General features: G+C 45.3%; 1 long non-coding RNA gene across 1 annotated transcript; it reads right to left on the bottom strand.

Moving 5' to 3' along the window:
- Positions 1–4,950: 4,950 nt before the first annotated feature.
- On the bottom strand, positions 4,951–11,826 carry LOC120740482. The gene is made up of 2 exons (XR_005697385.1): positions 8,213–11,826; positions 4,951–5,426 (listed from the first exon to the last, which is right to left on the bottom strand). It is a non-coding gene; the product is annotated as an uncharacterized LOC120740482 (long non-coding RNA).
- Between the last annotated feature and the right edge of the window lie 929 nt (positions 11,827–12,755).

The raw sequence follows: 12,755 nt of genomic DNA, 5'->3' as shown, positions 1-12,755 counted from the left end.
TGATTAGCCCATGCAGTTCGGCTGATTAATCAGGGCCTGTTAAGTGGAAACGAGCACCATTTATGGCTGATTATCTTCCCAGAAGGCAAAACCTTAAGGTGCAAACCACAGTGGAACTTTTTAACCTCCATTTAAGCCTTTAAGAATTTCTCTTTATTTCAGTAATCATAATCCTTGTTACATGCCTGGTTTCATTTAATTTCACATTTTTTGTGTGTGAATATAATACAGCTAGTCAAACTTTTTCTCCCCAGCTCCACAGGATACACAAGAGAAGCAACTTTTTTTCTTCCCTTCGTCACTTTAGTCCAAGAAAACTGAAGCTGTTCTGTATTTAATGTCACTGAGACGCAAAAGACTGAACAAGACTGCAGCTTAAAAACAACTAAAATGTTTAAAGTCCAATTTATTTAGGTGAATGTAGCAAATAAGTAACATGTTTGCACAATATTTTTATTGTATTTCCTCTTTTCTGTTGCATTAAAAGGTAACTGTATTACTGATTTTGCAGCAGCCTTCTACATTGAGTGAAAACACCAAAGTTTCATGGTGTGCTCCAGCACAAACTGAAGCACTTTAACTACTGCAGGCTGTGCTTCAGTAACAGTGAATGAACGACTTTATGTAAAGTGTCTATGACCTTTTACATTCAAGTGAGCTTGATATTATAGTAATGCTGACACTTCCAAATTGGAAAGTGAACACCTATCACCCAGAGGACAGTTGCAATCACCCTTTTCATCTTCTACAGTTCATTCTCAATGGAGCTAGACCACAGCATGTGACGCAGAACTTCCTACTCCCTCGCTATTGTAAGGTTTTCTAATGCAAACTGCATTAACGTGGGTGTTTCAGTCAAACATATCTGTGCTGCACCACAAGGAACATTTTCCCAGAGGTTTCTCTTCATAAACGCTGCAAAAGGACAAATGTGGCGGTGGCAGCATGCTCGTCTCAGAAGCCGAACCTTTAACGCTCGCGCCACACATCATGCTTCTGTCCAGGCTTGCAGCCCAGAGTGGCCTTCCCCAGCCTGGTCACCCGTTTCCATTTATCTGCTGGGATAACTATAAAAATCTGTCAGGAGGCAGGGTGGGTTTTTTCGCTCGGCTCAGCTCAGCCCGGCTGGCAGATTGAGAGCCCCCTGTAATGCACAAGTCTGTTTTTATTATTCTTGCTGAGGGAACACTATTTCATCAAGTGCATGATTCCACAGAAGAGAGGAGATAGCCCCGGCCCGGCTATATTTCTTCCAATCAAACATTCCAAGGGGAAAAATGAGTGGGTGCCATCAAATCCCAGAATAATGCTGCCAGATTTTATGTAAAAAGAAGGACTGATGGACAAATACAGGAAGGCAAGACAAGTTTAATGACGTGTGTTCAGGAGCTGAGATTGGAAAACTGACAGAGAAAAGCAGCCTCTTTGCTGGAATATAAATTGTTGTGTGCTGTAAAAAGGCTTTTATCTGGAGTGAATATGGGACGTAATACACAGGTCAGGGTTAAGTCATTTTCTCCGGCAAGTTAAGCGAATAATGAAGGCGAGCCCGCGCGGAGAGGAGCACTGCTACTGCCAGTTTGTCTTCATTTATTATGCCAAATCTCATGATTTTGGCGTTGGCGCGGTGAGTGCTCTGGCGCGCACCGGTGGACGACATATCGCTTAATTTACACAAGGTAATGAAAGCTGGGAATGGGAGGACAAAACAATTTACCTGCTGACACGGGAAGAAGTGATTTGCGAACATGGGGAGGGGGTGGGGGTGAGCGAAAGAGCAGGCAGAGGGCCAGGGCCAAGGGGTGGTAGGGGAGCGCAGATAGGGGACGATGGAAAAGCTGGAGGGGCGGGCGTGAAGAGTAAAAGGAGCGGAGTGTGTGGCGGGGGGGGCAGGAAACCGTCAGGCAAGTCGGGCGTCGGCGCCTGCTCGTCAGCTGATGATGATGATGATGCTGGCTTCGACGGGCGACGGTAAACTCTCCCACTTGGTCTCTCCCTCCCCCAGCATAACCGCCACAAAAATAGACGCAATCAGGGAGCGAAATTGACCTCAAATCTGGAGGGTCTGTGCTGACAAGGCCCTTGTTTTACTCCTCCTTTCTCCCCAATTGTAATCACTTATCAGAGAGCCACTTGTGAGGCAGGGACAGGGGGCTTCAGCGTCACTCTGGAGCTGCAACAGGTATCGTCACTCAAAGACCAAATTTCTGATGTCTGTCACTGAATTTGCAGACTAGACTTTGGCTAATTTATGTTTTCTTTTTATAAAGCATGTAAACGCAAAGCTCCTTAATTTAAAAACAAGAAAATTAAGAGAGGCTTACCTGCTCTGTAAAAACATAACCACTCAGCAATATTTACTCTCTATATAAATACTGCATATTATCCTTGGTGAAGTTACCACGGTTACGGTTCCTACACAATTACAGCCAACAGCGGTCTTAAAAGCGGACAACTGGCCACACATCTGATGGCCTTTCACACAAACACAAGAGACTGGACTAGACTCCCTGACAATATGGCTGGAGCAGCACTGTAATTTTCCAATCACTAGCCCTTCAGGCCAGGCCACTCCTTAGGGCAGTAAGATCAGATGAGCTCGAGCATTTTCTTTTGTAAGAGGCCAAACTCTATTTGTCTGCTCACAGGAACAAAAACAATCAGGGGAGCAGAGAGAGAGAGACCGGCTTTTTAGTCTCTCTGGAGATGGGCCAAAGACAGAGCAAGAGGAGGAAGAGGAGGGGGGACAGAGGCACATAGGGGGGAGGGACAGTGGGGTGACAGAGATAACTGAGTCCCCCCCCCCCAACCCTGCCCGCTGTGGGTGGTTGGCTCTGGTGATGATGAACGGGGACGCGGCTCAGCACCAGGTCCCTGCTGTCAAGGCTCTCCGCAGGACGAGACAGAGAGAGGAAGTGTCACTCTCGGCGGGCCTGCTGGGCCAACCTGGACTCTGCTGAGTCCTGCTGCTCGAGTCTTCACAACAAATCAAACACCATAACACCCACCCCCTCCCCACACACACACACACACACACACACACACACACACAAATCAGCTTCCGCCTCTGTCTGTAAAAATGTGTTAGAAACCACAGTCAGACTGTTCAGCGTCTATCTGAACATCCTCCTCTTATCCCCAATATGCATGCTGATATTTAGCAATCTTGAGCTTGAAGGAGAAGCCAGTCTTTGGGGCTGCGGTTGTAAGGGGGCTCCACTCTGTCCTCCACCCTCCCCCCTGGTGGCAGGCTCTCTCTCCACAGGCTTATTTCCCCTCACAATGAGAGGTGACAGTGAACAGTGGAACTCGTCAGTGTGAATAACACACAGTCACGGTTGGTGACACCCTCTGGTGGAGCACAACACACACACAGCCGCACAGTGACGCACACACCGAGGCTCAAGGGCCCGGTGGCAGGCGCGCTGTCAACCTCAGTGCGCTGCCTTCCATTACAGCTTAACTGGGGACAAATTGAGCAATCTGATGGGTTAAATTTGACACGTCTGACCTGTGTTTGTTGTACAGTACAGTCACTTTCAATAGTTTCCAGGGGTGAGAACAGCGAGTCACAGGACTTATAGAAGATCCTAATGAACGTAATCGGCACATAGCATGCAACTGACGGCACAAATATGCCGTACCGTCGGGTCATTGCTGGTCGCGTGTCCGTCACTGATGCGCTGTACACTTAAGCCTTGCAGTGTCCTTCAGTGGCACCTTATAATAAGAGCAGCCCATAACACAACCAGTGGTCAGGCTTAATTTACCCACTTTCTCTGTCCACTGCCCCATCAGCATATAGTATCACATAACTGCTAATGGGCTAATGGGGGAAGAAGGGAGGGGGCGAGAACGAGGGGAAGACAGTGATAGGGAAATGGAGCTCAGGTTCATCCAAACATTTAATAACTTATCCAATCTGGAGTGTTCACCTCTTAGGTAGGCTAATTACATCATTTAACAAGCCCGGGCGAGTGGGCCAGCGTGGACGTTCCGTCTTACAATGTCATCACATAATTATGACTTATGCCGACGAGGCCTAGCAAGCTGGATGAAGTCAGCTTGCCATAAATTTTAATGATCACTTAGACAATACGAATGTTTGCAGGGCTTCCGCAGATTAGCAGGGAAATATGGACGCCATCAGAAGGTGCAAAAGTTGAAGTGTAGGAAATGTAGGAGGGGGGAAAAAAAGAGGAGACGTACACAAAGTAAAAAGTAAAAAGTGTGTGTGTGTGAGAGAGAGAGACACCTTTGGGAACAGCGAGTTTAGACTGGGCTGACACAGTTGCTTGATTGTGTGAGATCAGGTTCTGTGGTCACTGGGGCTGCTAGGAGGCCGACGTCAGGCCTGTCAGAGGGCTAAACACCCGAGTATAGTCTGTTTCAATGGAAAAACAGCAGCTGACACTCAACGCTCGCGGGCCAACTGCTGACCTCATTCTAAGAATAAAACGTGGACGGAGAGGAAGAAAGCCTGACACATCTAATACGGAAAGTTGATGCTTTATTTCTCCATGCAGCAGAAGTTTCTAATAACTTCCAGAAGCTGAGGGGGGGAGAAATAAAAAAAGGCCATAATGTTGGAAAAATAGATGGCCCATAATGAAAAGGGCTGAGTTTCTTTTTTTTTTTTATAGCTGTAAAATGGCTAATTAGCCCTCTATGATTGATCTTTGTGGGCACACGCATTGGGAGGTTTGAGTCTCCTGGGCTTTAATAGTTTTCTGGTAAAATAATTTTACATTTCTGGTGTAATTAAGGAAAGTTCTGTGACCTCAGTGACCTCTGAGTTTGGTAAGCAGGAGTATTTTTAGAAGACAGCTTTGGTTCCATTAATATTATATCAATAAAAATGGTCTCTGTATTAAAAAAAAAAAGACAAAAAAGTAGCTTAGCATGAAAATTATGAGTGTAAACGTACACCGGTGAGTACGGAGTATTGATTTCAAGATGCATGTGACCTAACAATATTCTGCTCTTATGAAAAAAGGGGAAAGAAGAGCAGGTCAAAGAGAAGCTGATCTCCTTGGCACTTAATATTAATGTCTGTTTTGTGGCTATCCTGTTTCTGGAGGACCCAGCTTCTGCAGTGGAGCGATTGAATGACAGAGATTACCTATGTGGAAATCCCCATGAGACAGCTGAGTCATAATGCAGGACACCACAAAAAAAACAAAAAACAAACAAACATGTTTTTGTTTACCCACAGGTACAGGTTTGATCAAGGTTTCAGTTTCTTGTTTTTCCCTCCTTCAGAAACCTGGTTCACTAGACTGAAATGGATTGTGGAGAAAGTCATGGGTCAGGAGGTCTCAACCTAGAGTCGATTGTGGCGTCTGGCACCCATAAGGCACCTGTGCCTTCTCGACCGAGGCGGGGGGTCAGCCGCATCATATTCATCCCATTCAGTCTGCGTTGTCCTAGAGGGGATATAACATGAAGACATAATCTCACACCACCATTTCATTCCTTCAGCAGCATTATATTAGATTGAAACTTCCCTGCACACTTTCCTGGGGCTGTCAAATGAGCTGTCAGTCATGTGTCAGACCCGGCCCCTGCTCATCTGCTCTAATACATCACACAGCCTTTTATATGTATCAGTGTGAGCGGGACTCTCTACACAAACGCCAGCAGCTCCTCTGAGACGCACAGTGATTGATAACATTTCCCCAGCTCTTCGCACTTCTGCCCATTTGTATAGTTGGTTGGAGTAGGGCCCTTGGTGTCCACTGACATGTACAGTGCCCATCATCGCCCCACGGAGAACATGACATCAGCCTTGGAAACACATCAGCTCGCTCTGATACATGCGAGGAATGAGCGCCTTTCCATTCATAAAGTGCAGCGTGACAGCCACTGACAAATGACCTGTAACAGATTCTGATATTTGTATTTTCAGGACAATAAAAGCAGGATTAAATCAACCATTTAACCCCCCCATTATCATAGCTGATAAATGTTTATCACTATATTAGCACGTAACTAAAGTTTATTGCCTCAGATACGGTCAGCTGCTGACTCTAGCTTGAGATTGCCGAGGGGAATCCTGAGCCTGTTTTTTGTATACACTCATATTGGCATCCTGGCCGAGCTAATGGCCACTTGGCACATAGACAGCTATCCATCCCAACCCCGGCTTCACTAATCCAATTGAGGCAACCTGCCTGGCATGAGCGAGACTCATCTGTCTTTACTGTTCATTAATGGGGGCTCCTCCTCGAGCTCAGAGCCCATTCACATTCCTTCGGATCTGCTCGAAACCAAACCCTCTCGCTAAAACAAAAGATATGTGCTGGAGATTCAGCAGGGAGGGGATGGGGGGACAGATCCATAATCACTTATGAGATCCATAATCGCTGCTGTGTGGGGTAAAGTAGCAGGAAACATTAAACCTCCCGAAGGGATGAGTGTCACTTTTTTTCCCCCAGGCATTATAAAAAAAAAAAAACACTTTTCTCTACAGGTGTGCAATCAGCTGAATGTTATGACAGCCATGCCACATTTTATTGTTTTCTAAAGCCGGTCTCACTTAGTCCTGTCCCGAATAAAAAGCCTTCTTGAGACTTTTTTTTTTCCTGTGCTTGAGCTTCGTGTCTGGCGGTGGACTGATGATAATGTTTCTAATCTTGTTACATTGCACACAGAATTGTCTTCCATGTTAATGATAGGCCAGCGTCCCGTCTCCTGTTCCGCTGCGATGCTTACTTTCAATTTGTGTACTGTCATCTCCCTGCCACGCAGTTGAAATTGATGCACTCTCTTCCTTTTAATTAAATCAAAAAACAGTTGGGGGGCCCATGCAGGTGGGAGGACCTGCTCCCATATGCAAGCCATCACAGCGACCGAACTCCAGGACAAATTAAGGTTGCTCCTCTTTACCTGTTTTCACGTGACCAGCAAAAGTATTTCTTACATTATAATCCAACTTAATGAGCTATAAGTCTGCATTTTATCAGGAAAACATTTCCATTCTGGATTCCGCTGCAGTCTAACTTTCCTATACTGATTCCAGTGAAAATGGATGTGTTTCTTTTCTTAGAAAATAAATAAATAACAATCCCAGGAATCTTTCTCAGGTAGGTTTTGCCCTAAGGCACAACTCAAGCCAAAGCTTAAGAAATGAGAGCGTAAAATTCCCACACATTAGAAGACAGATAATTGGATTTCCTGTGTCCTGTACGGTGGGCGGTGTGGTTCCTGCAGCTGTGACATTATCAAGGTAACATAACCTGAAGGCTGTGGTGCAGCAGCACCAGGCCCCGCAAGGCCTGTCCTCCAGTTCCACATCACTGCCTGCTTGGCTATTCATCCTGTGGACCCTGCAAATGAAATTACGGGAGGAAGAGCAAAGGACATTCTTTGGGAATTAATCCCATTTATGCCTAAACCCACTTCAGATTTTTATAGTGAGGCCTTCTTTAGATGTAAGGTGCATTTACAATTAGACAAGGCCTTAGGAGGATTGAAAAATACTGTGTGCGTTTGTTTGTTTAGGCAGGTAATTTGTACTGAATACAAGGTGGCTCAGAGAATCATAAATTACACATTAATACTGGGTGTGTAAGAAAAAAAAGAGTTACACATTTTACATATTATAGACTCAGCATCAGGCATCTATGAGTCACTCAGTAAGTGTGTAAGTGCTGCATTAATATATTTACATTTTGGATCATAATAAACAGCAACCAGAGGTATAAATGGAAATTTAAAGATGAATTATAAATGTAAATACTTCTACACAGCAAACGAAGATTTGGCATGCATGTATATAACCTATTATTAAAAAATGTAAGATTTCACAAAATAAAAACACACATTATAATCCCCATTTACCACCAACCCAAGTTGTTTTCTGTGTTTACAAAAAAAAGAAAAAACTTTGAGATATTTTATAATTTAATACTCTAATTGGATAAGTTTAATGGTAGCTAGTAGTCCGTTTAATAATATAAACGGGGAGGGGGAATAATTCAGAGAAACCTAAATCTGAAGTTACAAACCCAATCCTCATTAACATTAAACTAAAGGTGGGGAAGAAGAAGACACAGTGAGGGGAATGTGTGGCGTGTTCTGGAGGTTTAATGACTTAAAAATAATAATAATGGCCTCGGTTTACGTTGAAGGTTTCTGCGCGCCAATCAAGAAAATGCGACAGGCCGCTTTTTAATTACTTACTTAAATAAAAGCTTTGTTTCCTTCTTACCTCACAGACACAAGCACAAACCGCATTCTTTTCTGGTATATTCTGCTTTCCATCTCTTTCTTAACAACACAACCAGAAGAAGCACCTGACATCAATTAGTCCTGTCCGTGTGCTCTCGCGACGCACTGCAGATAAACACTGCCCCCTAGTGACAACATGTGAGCACAGCCGCTCAAAACTGAGATCTAATGTCAGAGTTTTGGGGGTAGAAACAGGACAACGATGTGCTCGGTAAGGCCTTCCTTTCAATGAAATTATCGGCGAAAAACACTGTATGTAATTAATTCAATAAAATCAAATGACTGACCTACACACTTAAATACACTGGACTTTTACATGCATTTAGTATATCTAGAAATACAAAGCCGGACACACATGTGCACTCAGAGACACACAAACACTGTATGAGCATTAGTACAAGGGCTGGGCTGATTACATCTCCTTCACTGTCCTCATCAGGACCAGTGCAGATGACAGTCAGAGACGAGAGGCCTCAAACACACACAGCCACGCACACATACTGTCAATACAATCTGCCTTATTCACGTCGCACACTCATATACTGTACTCCTAAAGACAAACACAAACAAACATGCAGAAACACACACACACACAGTGACAGGCTCCTCAGGCTGCCTCAGAGCACCGGCAGGTCCCTGCCATTATCCCGTCCTCTACCCTAAACACGCAGTTTTAATTTCAAAGCTCTGATTAGCTGATGATTGCATGACAGCCGCCGACCAGGTTCCCTTTTCGCCCGGCTCCCAGACTGCAACTCAATCATGCCCAATTAGTGGGTCCCCAAACACTCTCTCTTATTAGAGGACTCATAATCGACTCATTGTGTCCTGATTTGGCAAATAAATCACTCTGGAGGCTGCTGACTACCCCACCGCCACTCCTCCCCTTTTTCTCTCTCCCCCACTTCTCCCACTCTGTCTTTCGCTGCCCACTCCCCTTCTTTTCCTTGTCCAAGGGTTCAGTGACAATGTTTTCAGGCACGCTTTTCATTGGAGCTAACAGTTTGAACAACGCCGGACTCCTTTTTTCCCCCTTTTTTTTTTATTCCCCCTGAAGAATGAAGAATAATTTAGCAGCTAAGGCAAGGCAGGCAGCATGCGGGTGTCCTTGTCCTACAAGGTTAAGAATCCATTCCATCTGAGCAAGAAAGGAGTGAATTAAAATAAATGATGGCCAGATATTTACTGCGAGTTTGCAGATGAAGCCAAGACACTCTGTTGGACCAGCAGGGCCTGGGTTGCCAGTGGCTCAGTGTAGCTCGTGCGACCTCTCTACACTCTCCCTGCTTAACTGGGGAATAACGCTCAATGTCACATTATTCCTAGCCTGCAACTGATATAATTATATATAGGAATATAAATAAATATGCCTATGAAAGTGTATGCTTGGGACATTGGGGCAATTTAGACAGAGGGGCATATATATGAAACTACTGGGTTGTGAAAAATAATTATAATCTAATTGAATGTGGGGAAAACGGAGCTTTGGAGACATGGACAAGGAGATTCTAGGGAGACCGGATAGGAAGTATAGAGATACTAATGTCCTTCAGCCTGGAGAACCAACCATCACAGGATTCCTTGGCTGAATTCTTTGCTCCATGCAGTTCCACGCGATAGAAATCCAACAGGGGAGCTTTACAGACTCAGCGGGTGGACCTGTTGGAGCCCAGAGGCTTGCAGAGCACTGGGAGGCCTGTGATGCTGCGTGTAAGCGGGAAACTGCATGACTGTGATGTAGTGGACTTATAGTCAGCATCTGAGAGAAGCTTTAGCAATGTCCCACTGTGACATGAACCCCCTTGTTCTGCTGCTCTCCTTTAACGAAATCAAACCAAGTCTTTTCACCTACATAGTCTCACCCGCCTCCATTCCACCAAGGGATATTTATTCTATGTGTGTGTGTGTGTTGAGTGGTCATTAGTCTCTGTTTACAGGAGAGAAATCCTGGCCAGCTGGCATGTGACGCGTGATGTGCCGCATTGTGGTCTACCACTGTGAGACCCCCGTGGCAGAGTCGTGGAGGCTCGGCAACCCCCTTCCCCAGGCGGGCCGCGGAGACCGCAGCGAGCCCTCGGCAGATGGAGCCTCCAGCGTTTCTCGTCTCTCATCCACAAGCAGCGAAGAGGTGGAGCAAACGCTGGAGGTGGGACTGGCCCTGGCCCCCATCCCAGATGCCAGGAGAAGGCCGAGACTCTGACGAAGCCCTGCTGGGAGGGTGCTGGGCCGGAACAGGTGCAGCCTCAGCCCCCTCTATCCCCCCTCTGTCAGCACCTCAGTGGTGGAGCCCACACTCGTTTCCTGTCCTCACTCCTTCTCATTCACACACTCGAAAGGTGTTGTAGGACTACATCCAGCCCCTCCCTCCACCCTGCAACAAATCCAGACACCGAAAAAAAAAAAAAAAATCATAACCAGACAGTTCAGCAATAAGACGACTTAAAATCTTGTCACCTTCTGTCTTCTCTTTCAGAGGAACTAAATTACAAAGTACCAAGTTCACAGGATAGCTGACCCTCAGGGGGCAGACTGCAGAGTCGTGTTGACTCAGGAGTTTTTCCTCTCCTGGCTATGATCAACTCTTCAGCTGACCTCGCCGTTGCCAGGGGGCCAACGCAACCGCTTTCCCATCAGCCACTGCTTTATCCCCAGCAGCTACAAGACAAAGAGGTTCTGCTTTGTACCTTCTGTAGCCGGCATCCCTGCATGATAGGAAGAGTTTATGACTGGGGAGGCTGGGAAAGGGAGGGCGGATAGGGAGGGCGGATGGGGAGGCCCAACAGCCCACCTTGACCTGTCCCTGCTCAAAGAACCTCGGTGAACTTACTCCCATCGCCCCTAGCCCCCCTTCCCCACATCCACAATGACCTGGCCACTCCAACCATCCCTGAGTTATTATCATAATTCCCCGGAAAGGCACTGTAAGGCATCTGTGTTTTACAGAATGTTTTGTGTTTTATTGCCTTTAAGTCACTCGTAGGCCAGCAGAGAGGGCCCACAATGATAAGAAAACCAGTCATGTGAAAAATGAAGGACCTTGCCTACAGGTCTGAGAGGTGAGGAAGGGAAATAATAAAATACATGACAAATGTGGAGCCTGACTGTATTTCATGTTCAAACCCTTGTCCTGTCCTGCCTTTTCCAACCCGCAGCGGTTCCAAAACATATGAGGGGTAATAAGAAGGAAATAATAATAATAATAATAAATGAATTCAGCCGATCTCTTTGTAACGAAGAGAACAGAAGCTCAGTTTCGTTGTTTTTGCTTGGTTTAAAAAAAAAAAAGAAAAAGAAAAAAGAAAAGAGACCATCCAAGCCTTCTCACTCCCCCTCCCAGGTCTTTTGACAACACCATGGCAGCAAGATACCCAGGGGCATTCCAAGCTGCCACCATCCCAGCCATTTCATGTCCGAGCCCACCTGGGGTAAACAAAAAAAAAAAGAAAAGAAAAGAAATCGGTACTTCGAACGATAGAACATTAAGTAAAGAGTGAAAAAAAAAAAAGTTCAGCCGTCAAACTTTAGGTCTTAAAAAATACCACTTTCATTGTCTCTTCTGTGAAGTAATTCCCCCTCCCCTCCTCTCCCCCAAACACACACACACGAACACCCCCCCCTAACCCCCCCCCCCCCTGCGGGCTTTTAAAGGTGCAGTATAACTAATGAAAAATAAAACATCTGTTTAATCTGGCCATTTCAAAGGCAAATCCCCCTTTTGATCAAAAAATGATATTGATCTGACTGCCTTAGTGGTGTGTTGAGGATCTCTCCTTTAAACTTGAAATATCATGGAGTCTTTGTTGCGAATCAATACCGAGGTTGCTTTTTGAGGTTTGATTCAAAGGGCACGAGCTCCATTTGAATATGCTTGCATTTGCATGTATTATTTCTGGCTTCAGAATCCAAATTGACCTTGCATATATTTTTTTTTCTTTGTTATAAATTAATGAGTAAAACATGGCTTAAAAGCGGGGCATATCTTTCTGTTCTTGCTTTTTTTTTCCTTTTAAACTGATAATCGTCCTCTTGTGGCTGGTTCGCGGCACCTGACTGATGCAGAGCTGGGCAGGTCACTGATAGGGAACCTGTTACAGGCACGCGGCCCCTGGTGGAATGAACCGGACCTAATATTGCTCTGAGCTTTAGCGTGTCTGTCCTCACCCCTCACTCTGTGTCTGAGGGGCCCCGGCATCGGGCTGAAGCTATCTCTACATCTCCCCATTTTCTTTAATTACACCTCAGCATATTGGATTTGAACCATATGGAAGGGAGATATTGAGAACAGATAAGATGTATAAACTCCTGTCAGCACCTTAGCATATTAGGTAGAGCTGGAAGGATATTATCTCTAGTCTATCCTTCCAATTAGTGCCCAATATCAAAATACATCAAGACAAGCCAGTCAACAGGGGCGGAGGGAAAAAACATTACATAAACGGACCTTTCTACTTTTTCTTCTTCTTTTAAAATACTGTTAAGCTTTTATTACTTCCTCTCATGTGTTTTCTTTGCCACAAAATGAA

The sequence above is a fragment of the Simochromis diagramma genome, unplaced genomic scaffold (genome assembly GCF_900408965.1).
Source record: "Simochromis diagramma unplaced genomic scaffold, fSimDia1.1 OVJJ01000304.1, whole genome shotgun sequence".
Classification (NCBI taxonomy): domain Eukaryota; kingdom Metazoa; phylum Chordata; class Actinopteri; order Cichliformes; family Cichlidae; genus Simochromis; species Simochromis diagramma.
The sequence above is the reverse complement of the archived record's forward strand: the minus strand, read 5'-3'. Positions and strand labels throughout refer to the sequence as shown.